The sequence below is a fragment of the Manis javanica genome, chromosome 17, assembly GCF_040802235.1.
Source record: "Manis javanica isolate MJ-LG chromosome 17, MJ_LKY, whole genome shotgun sequence".
In the NCBI taxonomy this organism is placed as follows: Eukaryota; Metazoa; Chordata; class Mammalia; order Pholidota; family Manidae; genus Manis; species Manis javanica.
Window position 1 is genome coordinate 27,118,456 of NC_133172.1, and position 17,978 is coordinate 27,136,433.

Below are 17,978 nucleotides of genomic sequence, written 5' to 3' on the forward strand. Positions count from 1 at the left end.
ACTGAAGCAAACCAGGCTTCTCTCCACAGTGTGTTGCTGTAGTGGGAAGTGGCTAAAGCTGGAGGGAGGAGGGGAGGGGAGGAGATGCAGGGGAGACAATGCACATGCTGGCAGAGGGGCAAAGGTTGCACTGGGGCATAGGAGTTCTGCAGATGGGATGGCTTATCCCAGTCAGCAAGACACACTGAGGTGGGAGCAGCCTAGCCCTGCCAGGACCCCTGCCCTTCCACAAACACTCAGGGTTACTGATGGGCTGGAAAGAAGGGAAAGTCAGCTCAGGAACAATGCACACACACGTACACACACACAACATGCATGTACACACATAGACACACATTCACATAGACACACATACAACATACATGTATGTACACATGGACATGCCTACAACATACACATATGCATGCAGCATACTGGTACAACAAACATGAATAGAGACACAGCATACACATGTAGATATATAACACACATACACAGACACACAATATGCACATAGACACACAATATACACAACATTCATTTGTACACAGACACACAACATACAGAGAGACAACATATATGCACATACATATACAACATATACATAGGCACACAAAATGCACACATAAACAATATCCACATATACACAGAACATATGCATAACATACATGTGTACAGGCTCAAACATGTGTGCATGGCATGCATACAACATACGTGTAGGCACATACATACACAGTGACACACAAAACACATACACATAGGCACACCAATTTACACACATGCATATACCACACAAATACCCACAGATTTACACAAATACTCACAAGCACATACATGTACACACATAAATAACACAGAGGAAAGGATTGAAAATAATTACACATAGAAATAACTGAAAACTTAAAACAGGAGTGTCTACTCAGGAATGGCAAATTGTATTCTTTAGACTAAAAGTTAAAGAAATTAATAATGGAATGTCAGAGCATAAAAGGCACCTAGAGCTTATCTACTCTAGTGCTCTCATTTCTTAGACAAGAAAATGAGACCTGGAAAGGAGAAAGGGTCAGTCTGAGGTCAGCCCTTGTCAGCGGAAGGTGTGGTCCTTAAAGGTGAAACTGCTGGTCATCAAAGTAGAGAGGTTTTCTCAAAGACAGTGAACACAAAATATATATATATATTCCACCACACAGAGTGAAGATCCTGGGCAAGATTACTCAAAGTATGTAAGGGCCGCCTCGCTGACCCCCTCACAGACCTCAGTTCACTGTCACTTATAAAGAATACACCCAAGCTGTAAGGAAGGAATCTTCCCCAAAATGCAAGGGAACATCTAAAAGGAGACAATTAGCTCTCACCCAAGGCTCCAAATAAAAGATAACAATTGTATTTCAAATTCATAAACTTCTGGAGGGGAGGCAATTGCAGCATTCAGAAAAGACATATAGCATGCCTGGTGACCTCTCCACCTGTTTACTTGTGGGAACAGGATGCCCCTTTCCTGATATAATTTAAAGGACACCAGGAGGGCCCCCACAATTTCCCCTGACCTCCCACTATCAACGTTACTCATTTAGACACAGAATTACTTATGTCCTTCTTGGAAACGATTCTCTCCAGAGATCCTCCTTTTAAATGTGAATGTTTCTAAGGAGAAACCCCTGCACTGCTTGGCAGTGTCTTTCACAGGAAGTACAGCTACATACAGGGGATCAGAGTGGGGAAGGGGCCTAACCCCCAAACCTGCCTTTTAGGAATGATTGATGAAGCTCAGGATGTTTACCCAATGATGAGCCTCACATGAACAAGACCTAAAAGCAGCATTTTGCAACCAAAAAAATGATTGTCCTGTGCAGGAAGGGGTTATGTAAACTCACCCAGAGAAGAACTCCCAATCCAAAGCATAACTTGTGATTAATGGATCAATCTTCTGGCAGTTACAAGAGGTGCATTTCAGATCAGAGGAAGGAAGAACTTGTTAATAGCTGATGGGTAGAGTTGACCAGAGGAGAAACATTCTGAATTTGCTTACATTATGGAATTAGAATATAAAAGTATTCATTAGAGGGTTGGTGAAGATTTCATTAGGTGCTGATGTGGGCTTAGGAATGGTCCATGTGTACAAACTAAAAATGGAGTCTTCCAAGTTTCCAAGAATGTTTGGAAGTCCATTCATGGTGAATGTGCTCAGTGAAGGTGAGGTGTGCAGAAGGGAAGTCTATATTCCTGCCACTTCAAGTACATCTCTGAAGTTCAACCAAGGGAAGCAAAGGATTAATAACCAAGTATAAATGGCCACTCTCCTGGCTTTTCCATGCTAATGCTGATGACATGTAATAAAGAAATCCAGATACAAATGAAGTCAACAGAAATTATATAACAGTCCTGAGAATTCCAACCTAGAGCAGGGATTGGGGTGAGGTCTAGGAGATTGGAGAGAACAAAGAATAAAATCCCCTAGGAAGTGTTTGACAGTGAGTTTGGGATTCCCTTTGCTCAAATGAAAGTGTTTATGAATCTGTATTTCCACATCTGCCCCCACTGAAACATGGAATCAGGATAGAGGAATTGACAACATCAAATTCTGCAGAATAGACTGTCATAGAAAGTTAAGTCATTACTAGATAATCTTTTGGCAAGGATATTGGCCAGAGAAAATAACAATTATAAATAACAGTTATTAAGCACTAAATACTTTACATCAATCCTGTCAGGTGGGAAATTTCATGATTCAGTCCTGCAGATAAGAATATCCAAGCTCATAAGCAGTGGAGTCAGGAAGCAAACCCAAGGAGTCTAACCCAGAGCCTGGACTCTTCTCTACTGTTTATTGAGCTCTCATGTTGGTGCCTAACATTTTAGAGGACCAAGCTTTTTGACAGTGTTTGAGCCAGAGTTGAGACTCTAAAAGGTCAGGAAGACTAGACAGACCACATGGAGCCCACGGTGAGCTCTGGGCTGATGCCCCCAGGCATGCTTACCCAGCATGTTCCTGGATTCACTCAGACTCAGAAGCCCTGTGGGAGTGACCTAAACCAAGTCATGATAGGCTTTCATAAGTATGCAGACACAACTAAGAGATAAAGGCAGGTCAGTTTAAGGGAAGACAAGGGATCTGGGAGGGAAGATGGAATCTATCCACGTGGAGGGACAGAGCAGGGGGCCAGAGGAAGGTAAAGGCTGTGCTGAGCCATTGTCTAACTCCGTCCTCATTGCCTGGCCCAATTGCTTCGAGATAGAGGGCTGTTGTACAAAGATCTGTTAATTAGAGCTAAAGGACTGTCTTCTAAAGAGATAGACATGAGAGTCAAGATGATGGGGAGGCCATCAAAGAAGGAGGCAGTAGTCAATGGGCAGGGGTGAGAGTGGTTTGGGAGAGAGTTGGCACTTGCCAGACAGCCACCCACCACAGGCAGCAGTCATAAGGACAAGAGTGAGTCTGTGATAGGAAACATCAGAACAGACATAATTAAATGGGTAGACACTGCCCCATCCCAGGACTTCTGTTGGGCACTTCTGGGGAAGATGCCCTGGGCTGCCAGCTGGTGAAGAAAGGGATAGCTGAGAGCTCTTGTAGTAAAGAGCTCTGTAAAGCTCTTGTTTACCCTAGCATTTGTTATCAGGGAAGCCTGAGACACCTTTAATCTTCCCAAACCCTGTAAGCAAGTACAGTTTACAGTCCCAAATAATAAATGAAGGAATTGAGGCTCACAAAGGATAAATAAATGCTTGAAATCACATAGCCACTAAATGGCAGGACCAAGAATAAAACAACAGCTGATTTCTCTCTAAACATGATATGCTTCCTGAGAAGTTGAGCTGGATGACCTCTCAGGGACCTTCCACCTGAGTACACATTCCAGAAAGTCATCAAGACCATAGTATAATGATAATGATGACAAATAATAGAAAATACTTATGAAAGCGTCACAACAGCATATGCAAGTATTTAAGGTACTGCAATTATTAATGTTTCTGTTTTAATAGATGAAAATAAGTACAGTAGGCATTATTAATATTCACTATATCCAACTCTTCTCTACTTTTTGGTCCCTTAACGAATTACAATTCTCTCACCCTTTGAATTTAGGCACTGCTGTGTGGCTGGTTTTGACCACTGGAAGATGAGCAGAAGCACCTTGTGTCCCATCCAGGCAAAAACCATTAACTGTAGGTGTTGGTCCCCCAGGCCCTCCCTCTTCTGGAGCAGTAGTTCTATTGGTATGAGTTCTTGATGATTTTGTGAAGCAGTCCCACATCCCCACCCCAGACCTACACTGGACTTGCAGCATGCTTGAAAAATAAACTTCCATTGTTTAAATGGCAATTTGGGGTTCTCTTTTCTACTCTCTCCTTGACTGATACACTGAGACCTAGAAAGCCACTTGCTGAAACCCACCCAGCCATTAAGTGGTGCTGGGATTGGAAGACTCAGAATGAACAGTTTCATCAGGTTCTTGCCTCCTGATTCAGCAGTACATGTCTGATGGGGCAGCACATGTGAAGGCAAAGGAAAGCGTTCCCAAGGGAGAGGATGAAGCAAGTATACCAGCTCCAGGTCAGCGGGGGACAAAGAGTAATGGTGCCAAGTGGGGCAATGTGGGCTGTGCACCAGGAGACAGGGATGGCTGCAGTGCCAATGCCGCTGCTCTGACTAGGTCAGTAGGAGAATGACACAACACAGGCTCCCAGAGAACATGAGTCAGGTAAGAGTGACTTTTAGCAATGCACCAAAACCACTTGCCAAAGCTGGAACAGTGACTCCATCTCCACTGCACGACCCAGCAATGAACCTGGGACAAGCTGTCCTCCTAAGACAGGCTCATATGGTCACTTCCAAAGATAATTTACACCATACAATTTGCTTGAAGGGTTGGGTGTAGATGGGAGGCAAGGGAAAAGCAGCTTTTCCAAGAGACCATAATGGCAAATGTCTTGCTGCCTCCTGCTCCTTGTCCTCACAGCCACGTGCTTTCCAAAGGCACTGGCTCTTGGCCCACAGTGAAGGCCAGAGCCAGGTTGTTGGTCATGGGGAGGCCTTGGGAGGATACAGGGAAAAGGGAAGGAGCACATCAGAAATAGAAAAGCTCCATATTGGGCTCCTTATTTTCAACAGGGCCATCTCCAGCATGTGCTAGTAGCATGAAATCATGAGTTCTGACATCACTGCACATGTGCGCATCATCAACACTTCATGATATAATGGCTTTTCCATTCACAGAGCTATTTGGAGGGTTCTCTTGTTGATGCCTCCCAGTAATTCAGTGACATCTACCAGCTGGACAGTGGTGTATCCCCACTTTATAGATGGGGAAACAAACTCAGAGCTTCGGGGCTGACCTGCAGCTGGTTAATAACAGCCATAGCCACATCCAGTGTCTGGATCCAGCGCTCTAATATCCCCCTCCCGCCACCCAACACCTGCCCCTCCCCCCAGCAGTCACTCTCTGCTTGACCCTCAGAAAGAAAATCTCAGGCAGAGCTTAGACCAGTAACAACTGCTATTGGCATCTGCCATTCCTGTATCCAGGAATATTCAGGAATGAGTCACACATGGGGTTTAGAGTGCCAACTGCTATGAACAAGGGAGCAGGGGGACTTCAAAGTCACCCCATGGGGAGGGGAGATCACCCAGTCATCACCATGCTGCATTCCTTGTGCCTCCTCTGCAGGCCCGCTGCCTGACACTCAGGTGTCATTGAGTCTACTTGATGGAAGTAAAAAAAGCAAAAGAGAACTGGTAGGAAGCTTCTGCAAACATACAACTGGCCAGCCTGAGGACCTCTATGAACAAAGGCTATGGCAGAAAATAGTCCCATTCTGTGATCCGTTACAAGGCACAACCAAGGCCTTCAGAGAGCCCTGCAGAAAAAAGACAGTGGCAGGTGCCCAGGCTCCTCAAAGCCAGCTCCTCCCCATCATCACTGCCTCGGTGAAATCTTTGTCATATTCTCCATGGCCAGGAAAACTCCACATCTGAGGGCTTTCAAAATGTCCCTTCAGGACCCTGGGATGAGCAACTCAGTTGTAAATATTGAAGCATTATCCCAGAGATAACACCCTGGGATAAATATTCAGATAAACAAACGGAATCAAAGGGTCCTCTGGGGGGAAAGAGTGCTTCCAAACATCACCTCACCTGGCTGTTCTCAAGTCCTGGTCCTCCAAAGAGATTTCCTGCATTTTCCAGGCAAAACGAGCCCCTCCTGAGCTTTCCTTCTGTAAATGTTTATGTTTTGGCCAAGACATTTGGTCTGCTGGATGCTCCTCCTTCTGTACTTGGCTTTATGCATTTGTGGATGTTCCCAGTTTCACATAGCAGGTAGGGTGAGGAACTATGTCCTGAGAACCTAGCAAGCACAAAATGAATTCTCAATAAATTGAAATAGTATCCCTTGGTAAACTGACCATGTGCTTTATGTACCATACTAACCTATTTCCTGGAACTCCATTCCTAAATGCCTGTACCCCTTAAGGTACAGCTGCAGGTGACTAGAAAGCAAGGATTCCAAGCTCTGATCAGCTCCCTCCAATGAGTCATCATGACTGCTCTTGCCTAGCTAGCTGTGTGCAAATAGCATACCAGCTCCAGCCTTCACTCCTTCATAGATATGTGCTCTCTCAATTTTCTTGAAAAAACATTATCTGTCTTAATCTATATTTCACTTTTCTTTTTACAGAGATACATACCAGAAACGTTTTCATTTGTTCCCTAATTCTACCATAACAAACAAAACCACCACACAAGCATAACAGCAAATATCCCACAACACTCATAGTTTCAGTTACCAGTGGGCAGATGGAAGTGGTGGGCAGCGGGATAAACTGTTGAGCACGTGGTCTTCCAAAGGAGCAGCCATGCCTCAGATTTCATTGCCATTCAGAAACATAGGTCCAGTGAAGTCAGACCTTCAGACATTTTTTAGCAGCTAGAAATCCAGATTTTTATGTAAAATCTTCCTATCTTAAATGTTAAGCATTTTTATTTAAAAAAATTAGGGTGTGAACTGTGTGCATTCAAACAAAACTCCATCTGAGCACCAGATCTGGTTTCCTATAAATGCCAGGGTGCAACTCTGCAGCAAAATAGTGGGTCCTCTGTGCCCTCCATTAGCCTCTGTGATGGGGACTATGAGTACAAGAAGTCCTAGTGTGGCCCCTTCATGCCAACTGTGAAATTAAAGGGTAAAGGATTACATCTGACAAGCACTGAGTTTTCAGGTGCAAATACCAACACTTGGTCAAAATCCACTGGTTTCTTCTCCATCAGTCTCCCTAATGATGAAAATAATTAACACACTTATATAAAAGCACAGAACAAAAGGGAGCCTTAATTTATCCATCTATTTCAGGGTCACACCTGTTATCAATATATGACAAGTTAATGGGTCTTAATTAAAAAAGCAACAGTAAAGCAATTTAGGAAACTGAGGGATTATTATGAGTCCTAGCTGTGACAGCGTGTTTTGTGCACCATGGACGATAACAGATTTGCTTTCCATGGTATCTCAGATCCATCATCCTGAAATACCTGCTCTTGGTTGAAGTGGGACATGTTCTTGTCTGCAAAACGTGCCTGGTTTGTTTGGCTGCTCCCAGAATGACAGCAACATGGGAACCAGGCAAGAGTATGAGAACTAAACAGGGTAAGACAGTATTGGCAGGCCTGATTGTGGACCAAAGGTCATGACCCTGGAAGCATTCGTGAGCCAAAGTTCAAGAGAGAATTCACATAAGGGACAACACATCTCTCATGTCCCTCCCCCAAACCCAGTAAACTTCTGAGCACTGGGCATTCTATTTAAGAAGTATTTCTCAAATCCAGACCCTCTATGTCACTATTTTCTGGCCCTCACCATCTCTTCCCTACAATGGTGCAGAAGACACTTCATAACTAGTTCCTCTGCTTCACCTTGTCTGTGGCCATTTGGATTAAGCCCCTCCTTCATAGAATAACCTTTAATTGCTCCAATTTCCAAAGCAGAAATTAAAACTTGACCATCTGACAAACATGTTTACTTTGGCTCAGTGTTTATCATAATGTGTGTTATTTTATGTGTAACTGGAAATTTTTGCTTAAAAATGTGGATTAACTGTAAGACATGGCTTGTATTTCCAGATGGAAAAAGTGAGATGGAGTTATTCTATGTAGACAGCATGTATGGCTCATGTCTTACCAATGGGTTTCAGCCCCAGGCAAGTTCACTATGGATTCAGTGATACTGAGGAATGACAACAGAACTTTCTTGGGGTAAAAAGGTTTATTATTACCCAGCTTTTTCTCCCAGCGATAGGTCAAGCAATAGAATTAAGTCTGCATCCAACAGACTGCAGATCTGTAATCCTCCTTTTGTCTCTGCCTTTACCCAGAGCACTGGGCAGAGCTCTTTATATAGTGACACAGTCAATAATAGCTTATTGCCTATGGGTGTGGAAGCAGCAGCCTAGCAGCAGGCCAGTTACATCATTAAGTAGTTTAGGGTCAGGAGACGATCCTGGCCATAGGAATTTCCATTTCCCCACAGCTCACCAAGTAGCCATAGTCCTCACAACTCTTATTACCACTTAGAATTACCATTTATGCTAGCTGCCTAGACCTATTGGCATTGGAATTTGCAAGCCAGGGCAAGTAGGAGGCCTGAGGTTGTAAAAACAGAATACAAGAACCCAGAACACAGATGTGTGTGTGTGTGGTGGTGGGGGTGGGTGGGTGGGTGGGGGTAATGGTGGAGGTGGGGGGGTGGGGGTAAGGGGATGGAGTTGCTAACAAAATGTTCACCTATTTCTTGATAAGAGGGAAAATTATCTGAGGATGTGAGGATTTGGTGCTCGCCACTGAGCACAGGTGAGTGTTATATCCAGAGAAAGAGCAAAGGTCATGTGACAATGATGTGGGCTCAGAGACCTCAGTGCTCTGCATTTTGTCACAAGATAAGAAATCAAGTCTTCCTACACAAGAAGCACAGTCTCTCAGAACTGGGACATCTTTAAACTTGAACTAAACAGCATCAGTTCAGGGTGGCCACTTGGAAGTCCACGAATTCCAGAAAAGAGGGACAAGGAGAAATACAGCATCCTGTGCTTTCCCTGCTGTGCTCTGAGTATTAAAACATCTGTGTGTAAAGCTCTTTGAAATGTATGAATCAGAGAGAATTCACAAACCAAGTTTCTACCTTGTTGTTAAACACTGCAAGCCCAACCCGTATTTTGAGATTCAGAGACACATGTAACATAAATTCTGGACTTGAGAACCACTTGGTCCCCAGCTAATGGGAAGCCACATTGGGATTTCCCAGACTGACTGTAACAACCCCGCACTCAGGTGAGCTGGCCAGCAGCCTTTATACTGCTGTTTTCCATTCCTCTGCCCTGCCCAGCCACTAGGTGTCTGACTAGGTTCCTGTGGCCCATCTGGCCCTCTGTATATAGCTCATTTTGGCTCTATGTAAAACAAAAGGAGAGTAAAATTGGGGCCCAAATAAGATGGAGCTGTGCAGGATGGTAGCCAAGAAGTACCCTAAGATCCTTGAGGTGTTTCTCACCTTTATTTGCTTCTTAGGACACAGATTTGCCAAGGCTCAGAAGCAAGAGCCCAGAAGTTATTATAACACAGAACAACTGTGAATCTGGCCTGTGTCAGAGTGAGAAAAAGCCCTTTACACATGACTTCCTGAGGTCAGCCCAGCCCCCAGGCCCCTCCACCTGCTCAGAATCCCTCAGCTAGCCAGCAAAACATTAGAGCAAGTGAAAATAGAGATTTGCCCAAAATCAAAAACCATTTTACACAATAGCAAGACACATTCTGGGTGGAAATCATTGCTACAAAAACTGTGTCCTTTCTCCAGCCTTAATCCATGGTCACAAATATTGTCTCAATTCAGATTCTGTTCAATTTTGAATCAATAAGTTTCTCTACTCAAATACTTTGCACTTATGAGACATGGTCTATGGCAGCAATGATTTAAACTTGTCTTTTAATGTTGACAATAACCATCTTCTACACTTTCAAGTCACTAATTTGATATCTTCACTAAAAGAAATGCCAATAATTTGAGGATTTTCAGAGTAAAGTGCCATGAGCTCCTCTAGATAGAGAGGAAATGAGGTGTCACTGTTGTTATTGTGAGCTGATAGGAAAAGCAGTCATGCACCAGAGGCCTGGAATCAGTCACTGCCTGCTCAAAGCACAGAAAGGGCAGGTGTTAGTTATAATTGCTTCTAGACTTTCTGCCATGGTCAGTTGAAAGTCAAACCTGTAAATGCTGCCTGACTACAATAAAATTGGAGTACACAGACATTTTTGCATCACTGCCTGGTGAAAATATACTGACTGGGGTGGGATGAAATGGACGCAAATGCCTAAGGAGGGGATGCTGCTAGAATAGCAATGAACAAACTTCCTGTCTTTGCTGCCTTTTCTTTTCTTCCTTTTTTTTCTTCCAGGACCAAAAGGGATAAGAGCTCTGTAAGGAAAAGGATTTGTCCATTTCCAGAAGCAGCTTTTTCTTTAATCCTTCTGAGAGCAAGTCAATAAGAGCAATTTTTTTAAACCTGGGTCTTCAACTAAAGATATTTCTTGAGATTCTATATGGCAGTTCTATGCTTTCAAGTTCCCTTTGGCATCTAGACATGGATCCATATAATAGTCACCCCTCAATTCCCAAAGAGGTATTTGAATGCAGACAGGTTCTCTTTTGTTTTCCCAGGGATCCAGGATGTAGCTCAAACAAACTTGACCTTTACTTACAGATCCTACAGAAATCCCAAGGAGAAAACCACACAGAATGGCTGCCAAAACGCAACCATAGTCTGATATTGGGTAAAAAAGGGATAGAAGAAGTAATATTTATTGGGTGCTGACCATGTGTCAGTCACAGCTCTAGGCCTTTGCAAATAATAATTCATGTACTTCTCTCAACCACCCTATTGTGGACCCTATTCTTAGCTTCAGTTTACAGATGAGAAATCTATGCTATAGAAAGATGAAGTAACTAGCCCAAAGTCATATGGTGGGGAAGTGAAAAGGCAGAGATTTGAACTCAGATGACCTGGCTGTCAAGTCAATGCTCCTGGTCACAGTGCTGCACAGCCCACAGCTGCCAGGCAGGAGACAAAGGGAGAAGCAGATTGGGGGTAAGACAGTATGGAGTTGTGGAGACTGGGGCAAACTGGCATGGGCATTCTCTGATGTAAAGGAAACAGTCTCTCCTCAGATTCAGAGTAGAATACAGACATAGGATTTTTTCTTACCAAGACACACTGGAAATCTGGATGCTATGTGAAACCCCAACTTACAAATATTGGCAGCTAATTCAAAATGTTTCAAACATTGTATGACCTAAACCAAGACAGCTGAAGGAAGGCTGCTCTGTGAGTCACTATTTTATCACCATCACCACAGGTCAAAAGCCTGTCTCTGGGGCATTTTCCAGAAGGTATCCTATGGCTCCCACCTCTGTGGGCACACAGGGAAGTCCCAAGCACTGATGCAGCTTCCAGGGGTCCCCCTCTCACACAGCTGTAAACATGTCATCCAGTGCCTGGCACACAGTAGATGTTTGGGGGAGTGAAAGAAAAAAAATGAGCTTAATGGCCTTTGTGCCATAGTTTAAGGAAACCTAGTGTTAGAAATTTAAGTAAATAAATAAAAACAGGACTGTGGAGACAACACGGTTTGAGAGTCAGGAGACCTGGGCCTCTCAGACTTTACACAAACTTTGATGTGACATCGAGCACACCCTCAAGGCCCTTCTCCACCCTAACTGTGCGCTTGTGTCACAAAGCAGATGCATTCAGATGCATACAAGGAGAGGATTTTTATCATTCCAAAGGACCCCCAACAGGTCCCTTTAAATAGTGAGCCTGCCTCAACTGTGTTTGTTTCCCAACTGGGCACTTCAGCCCTAAGAATCTGCAGCCCCTCAGGGTCCTTGGTGTCAGTCAGAAGAGTGAAATCACAGGTACCCCTTGGGAGTCACTGGGGCAGGAAGGACTGTGCTGAGGTACGAAGGGCAGGTCCAAGGGACCAGAAACACAGAGTGGAACCAGAGGGCTCAGCCACCACAGCCACTTCTTTTTGAGGACTGCTGTGAGATTTTATTTCAGGCGCAGTGTTGGGAGCGGGCTATGCCCTTCCCCCACTTGCTGATGTGGTGGGAATGGAGAACAAAGAACATCCTATTTACACATTCCATGACCAACTGACGGAACCCTGCTGTGCCTACCTTTGACCGGCTACTGCTGATGTCAATACTGTGCTTAATTGCCTATTGGGTAATGCTATGTCCTGGAATCATGTAACCCCACTGCATTATATAAACCCTGGACCTTCAGTAAAGTTTTGCTGGTGACGCATGGGAGCATCAGCCCTCCCAGTTCTTTCTGTCTTTCTTTATTTTCTTCACCCCTCTTCTGCACTTCAGGATCTGCTCGACTAGGCGCATCTGGACCACGACAAGTGGCGCCCGAACAGGGATCTGAAGGAGAGGGAGAAGGTGAGGGCCACCATGAGGCCAATAGAGAAGAGAAAGCCCTGGCCAGGGTAACCAGAGAAGACACGCAACAGAAGAGGCGCGCAAGAAATGTGGACGTCGTAAGTGAATTTTTCTGGGAGTCCAATATGGGACAGGCAGGGAGCATGTTTGCCAGCTAAAGAGGTTGTTAGCTACCAGAGGAATTAAAGTAGGGAAACCCCAATTAGAAAGATTTTTAGATTTTATTGAGAAAGTGTGCCATTAGTTTCCGGAAGATGGGACAGTAGAAATAGAATTGTGGAATGAGGTAGGAAAGGGACTTCAATCTTATTATTCTACCCATGGTCCAAAAAAGGTTCTGGTGGACACATTTGTCCTGTGGACCTTAATTATAGAGTCTTACATGACTTAAGGCTGAAGGGCCCCCACCAGTAAGAAGGGCCCCCACCAGCTTCTCTTCCAGGTCCTGGGTTCCAGACGGCGCCACCTGAAGACCAATCACCTCTCTCCCCCCTCCCACTCCCAGCACCTAGCCAATAGCCACCAGCCCCGTAGAAGTGACACCTCAATCAGCTCATGCCCCTTCCTATATAATCCAGCACCTTTCCCTAAAAAAGCGGAATTCTCTGGTGAATTGCTGCTGTTTGTCACTCCTTTCCTTTCATTGGTGCCAAAACCCGGGAGACAGGACACCCCAACTGGGCCCCGTCTTCCCCCCGACACCAGCAGCAGCTTGCCCTCGTCCTCTTTTTCTGGCACTGGCTCATCACACTCACCACTCCTCTCTGGCCTTTAGGTAAGTTTTCCCCTGGAGTGGGCCACTCTTCCCCGAGCTATTGCAGTGCCATTGACCGTGATCATCCGGCAAGGCCCTGACACTCGGGGATGAGGAGGGAACTCTCCCTGCCTCAGGCCTTCACGGGTGCGGCAGACCCTCAGGCCCCTCCTCCAACAGCCATAAATCCTTGCCTCAGGCCTTTACGGCTGCAGCCGACCCTCAGGCACCCCCTCCAACAGCCATAAAACGCCACCTCAGGCCTTCACAGATGAGGCAGACCCTCAGGCCTCTCCTCCAACAGCCATAAACGAGGTGACTCCTTTGTGGATGAAAACACTCCCTTTCTCCCTCCTCCTCCTTCCGTTCTGTCTGCCGAAAATTCCTAGTACTAGGTACCTTGTGACTCCGGCACTCTGCCTTCTTAGAGAAGTCTGGGTGATGACCCACACTTCCTAAGAAATTCCGACTTGTTTACGAGTTTCCGCAGACCACCAAGGATCATCGGGGACACCCTTTGTCTCCTTGTGGTCTGCCTCCAATCTGAGGATCTCCATTCGTCTTCCCCTGTTTGTCTCCTTCTCTGTCCTTCAGCCATGGGAGCCTCCTCATCCCTCCCTGAAAGTTCACCTCTTGAATGCCTGCTCAAGTATCTAGCCACCTGATATAAAACCAAAACTTCTCCATAAATACTGCTCCCAAGATTGGCCAACATACCCCCTAGACAATAACAACCAATGGCCTGCAGGGGGAACTCTTGATCCTAACATCACTCGCAATCTCTTTAACTACTGCCAGTTCCTGAAAAAATGGAAGGAGATTCCCTATATCGAAGCTTTCCGCCTCCTCCTCCTCCCACCTCCACCAGGTTCTCCTAGCCTGCAAGTCGCTGCCCCTGCAGAAGCCTCCCATTCACTCCCTTCCCCTTCTTCTCCTACAACAGCCCTTCTCCCATCCTCCCTCACCATATCCTCCCCCAACTCACCTCCTCCGCCTTCGTCCCCCGTGGATTAAGCCTGAGACTTTCAGCCCCCCTTTAACTAAGTCCCGGGGGCCTCCTCCGTCTTTGCCCTCATCGCCTATTTCTCCCCTGTTGGGGACCGCCTTTGTCTTCTCACATGTTTGTAGGCAGAATGGGAAAGCACCTTCCCCCATGTCTGAACGCAGCATAGGAAAGCACAAGCTTGAGAACAACCGGTGCAGTCCTTGGAAGTTATCTGTCCACAAAAACATATCTTGTCCTCGAAGATGAGCCAAGACTCCTCACTCTGAAAATAGGGAGACCTTGAAGGTGTGTGGAAACACCGCCCCTGCTTCTAGCTATGCCCTTCCCCCACTTGCCGATGTGGCGGGAATGGAGAACAAAAAACATTCTGTTTACGCATTCCATAAGCAACTAACTGGAGCCCTGCCATAGCTCAGTTGGTAGAGCATGGGACTCTTAACCTCAGAGTCATGAGTTCAAGCCCAACTGGAGCAGCAGAGGCAAGCAGCTGGGCTGCTGCCTGGCAGTGCGTGGGAGCGTCAGCCCTCCCAGTTCTTTCTATCTTTCTTTATTTTTTTTGGCCCCCTTCCACACTTCAAGACCTGCTCGACTAGGCGCGGCTGGACCACGTCACTCCCCCACAGACTGAGCCAGAACCCTTCAGTCCCCCTCAGACTCAGTCCTGAGGGCCTCCCAAAATTATCGCCCCCCTCCAGGACGTAGCTTAGACAGACTCACTCAAGCCCTATTACAGTATACCAGCCTTGACCCAGAAACGCCTGATGGAAGACAAGTCCTTATGACATACTTCCTAGCTCAAAGCTACCCCGACATTAAAGCTAAACTCAAAAAGTTAGAACAGGGCCCCGCTACCCCACAGACTGAAATCCTAACAGTGGCCTTTAAAGTCTTCCATAACTGTGAGGAGGAGAAAGAACGCCATAAACAAAAGGCTATTCAAGCCAATTTCCAAATGTTGGCCCAGCTGATAAAACCACAACCTGGGCACCCTTCTACAAACAAGCGCCCCCCAGGAGCTTGTTTCAAGTGCGGACAAGAACGACATTGGTCAAGGGTGTGACCCTCCCCCAGATCTCCTACCACCCCATGCCCCAGATGCCACAAAAAGGGCCACTGGGGTCTGATTGCCCAGCAACCCGAAGGGGAGGCTGGATGAACAACCCCCATCCTAAGCCCGCCATAGTGGGGCTGGCAGAAAAAGATTGACGGAGCCTGGAGGCTTCTTGCCCAACCATTTCCATCACCAAAAAGGAGCCCAGTATTACTTTAATAGTAGACGGTCGCCCCATCTCCTTCCTCCTAGATACAAGAGCCACCTTCTCAATCTTGCGAGAATACCAGGGCCCTACCATGCCTGCCATTACTCCTGTAGTCGGGGTAAGAATTAAACAGAGTGGGAACAGTCTCAACTTGACACTGCCTCCCTACTTAACCTTCTAGCTTCCAGAAGTTACCGAGTATCCCCCGTCAAAGCTCAAATCTCTTCCCCTTCTGTCACTTACCTCAGATTCCTCCTATCTCAACAAAGAAAGTCCATTACCTTAGACAGAAAACGGCTCCTCTCTGACCTGTCCATTCCCAAAACCAAGACAGAAATTCTTTCCTTTCTAGGCCTGGCTGGGTATTTTAGAGCGTGGATCCCTAACCTCTCCCTGTTAGCAAGATCCCCATACAACTTCAGCAAGGGCCCCCCTGAAGAACCATTATCCTTCTCACCCCGACACTCCTTCATTAAGCTCCGTCGAGCCCTTGTGGAGGCACCAGCTCTCCATCTTCCTGATTTGTCAAAGCCCTTCTCATTATACATTCATGAGAGGTCCAGTCAAGCTCTAGGAGTCCTAGGCCAATATTATGGCCCATCCTTTGCCCCAGTAGCTTATCTCTCCAAGCAATTTGACCCCACAGTTTGGGGATGGGCCCCCTGCCTATGGGCATTAGCCACTAGACAGCTCTTGCAGAACGAAGCTCATAAACTAACATTCAGGGCACCCCTTACCATTCTGTCCCCACATCACCTAAAAGATCTCTTAACCTACAAAAGTTTACAGGCTCTCCCTCCCTCCAGACTCCTAACCTTACTGTCCTCTTTCCTCCAAAATCCTGTTCACCCCCTTTGCCATCCATACCCAAATCATGACTTTTTCCTCCTTTACTGCTCTCTTGCTTTTTTTCCTCATTCCTATTGTCTTCTCCGCCACCCCAGCCTCCTTTGTATGGCGATTCAAAGTCAGACAAACTTACACACAGCATCAAACAAAAGTTACTGCCCTCATTGCCACATCAGACTGCCCTCTGAAAGGCTGCTCTGAGCCTTTATACCTCCACTTTTCTCCCTCCACCGAAGTGTTCACTAGCAGCTATCCTTATTCTCCCTACCTCTGCTTCCTCTATGACCAAAAACAAGCCTATTGCAGTCAATGGCCAGACACCTATGGGAGATGTACCTACTGGTCTTGTGCCATTCACTACATGGGTAACTCCCGGTACCCACAGTATTACTTCTCCAACCATTTCATGAAATATCCCAATGGCTCATTCTCCTTATCAATCCCAGATCCCTGGGCCTCTCAATGAGCTGCCAGAGTCACAGCCTCAGTTTACTATGGGGGGGTCCTCAACCCCCCACGGTACCCTTCATATCTCTTGAAAGTATGTCCCCTCTCGTTCCCAGATCTCTCAAGTTGCATCAGATATCAGACATTCCAAACTCTTGATGGCGCCTCTTCATCTTCTTATCCCCGCCCCTCTTCCAATTTCTCCTACTCTTCATTACAGCTCATTCAGGACACCACCGTCTTTCTCAACCACAACCTTAACACCGCCAATTGTTTCTTGTGTGCATCACTACAGCGCCCACTGCTGGCCGCCGTGCCCCTTAATATTTCCAACTACTCCTTCCATGTAGAAAGACAACCCCTCTGCCCCCTAGCAGACATACCCCTATGAGAACCAGAATACACAGATAATCTCACCATCCACCACTGTGTAGGCCCAGCTCCACCCCCGTCCAGCGCATTTCACTCTCTCTCTATCTACACCCCCACCTCCGGCTCTAAGACTTTTATGCAACCAGGACACTTCTTTTAGTATAGTGACAGTCTTTTCAACTCACTGCCTACCAACTCCGATATACCCTGCATTCTTGTCACCCTAATCCCACAGCTTACACTTTACAGCATGGCAGAATTTCTTGAGCTCCAACCTCCCTTGTCCTAGCACACAAAAAGGGCTGCTTTCCTTCCCATCATAGTCGGTATCTCTTTGACCACCTCAGCCATTGGGGCAGGGTTTTCAAGAAGAGCCCTGAGTCACTCTCTTTGGGCAATTAGAGATCTCAATGCCAAACTTGAGGGGGCCCTGACATCCACTGCCGATTCCCTGGTCTCTCTTCAAAGACAGGTCACTTCGCTGGCTAAAGTCACCCTTCAAAACCGGCGGGCCCTAGATCTGCTTACAGACGAGAAGAGTAGCACCTGCATCTTCCTTCAAGAAGAGTGCTGCTATTACATCAATGAATCCGGCATTGTAGAAACTGACATTACCAAACTCACCCACCTTGCCTCCAGTCTCCACTCTGCTTCCAATTCCAACCCATTCTCGTTCTCGCCTGTCTCTTCGTACCCTGTATAATAAAGTTCATCAAATCCCAAGTCAGAAAAATCTCTAATCAAACTTTCAACCAGCTTTTACTCAGGAACTATCAGCTTCTGGCCACAGAAGATCCCTCACCCTCAGGTAACCTCCTCAC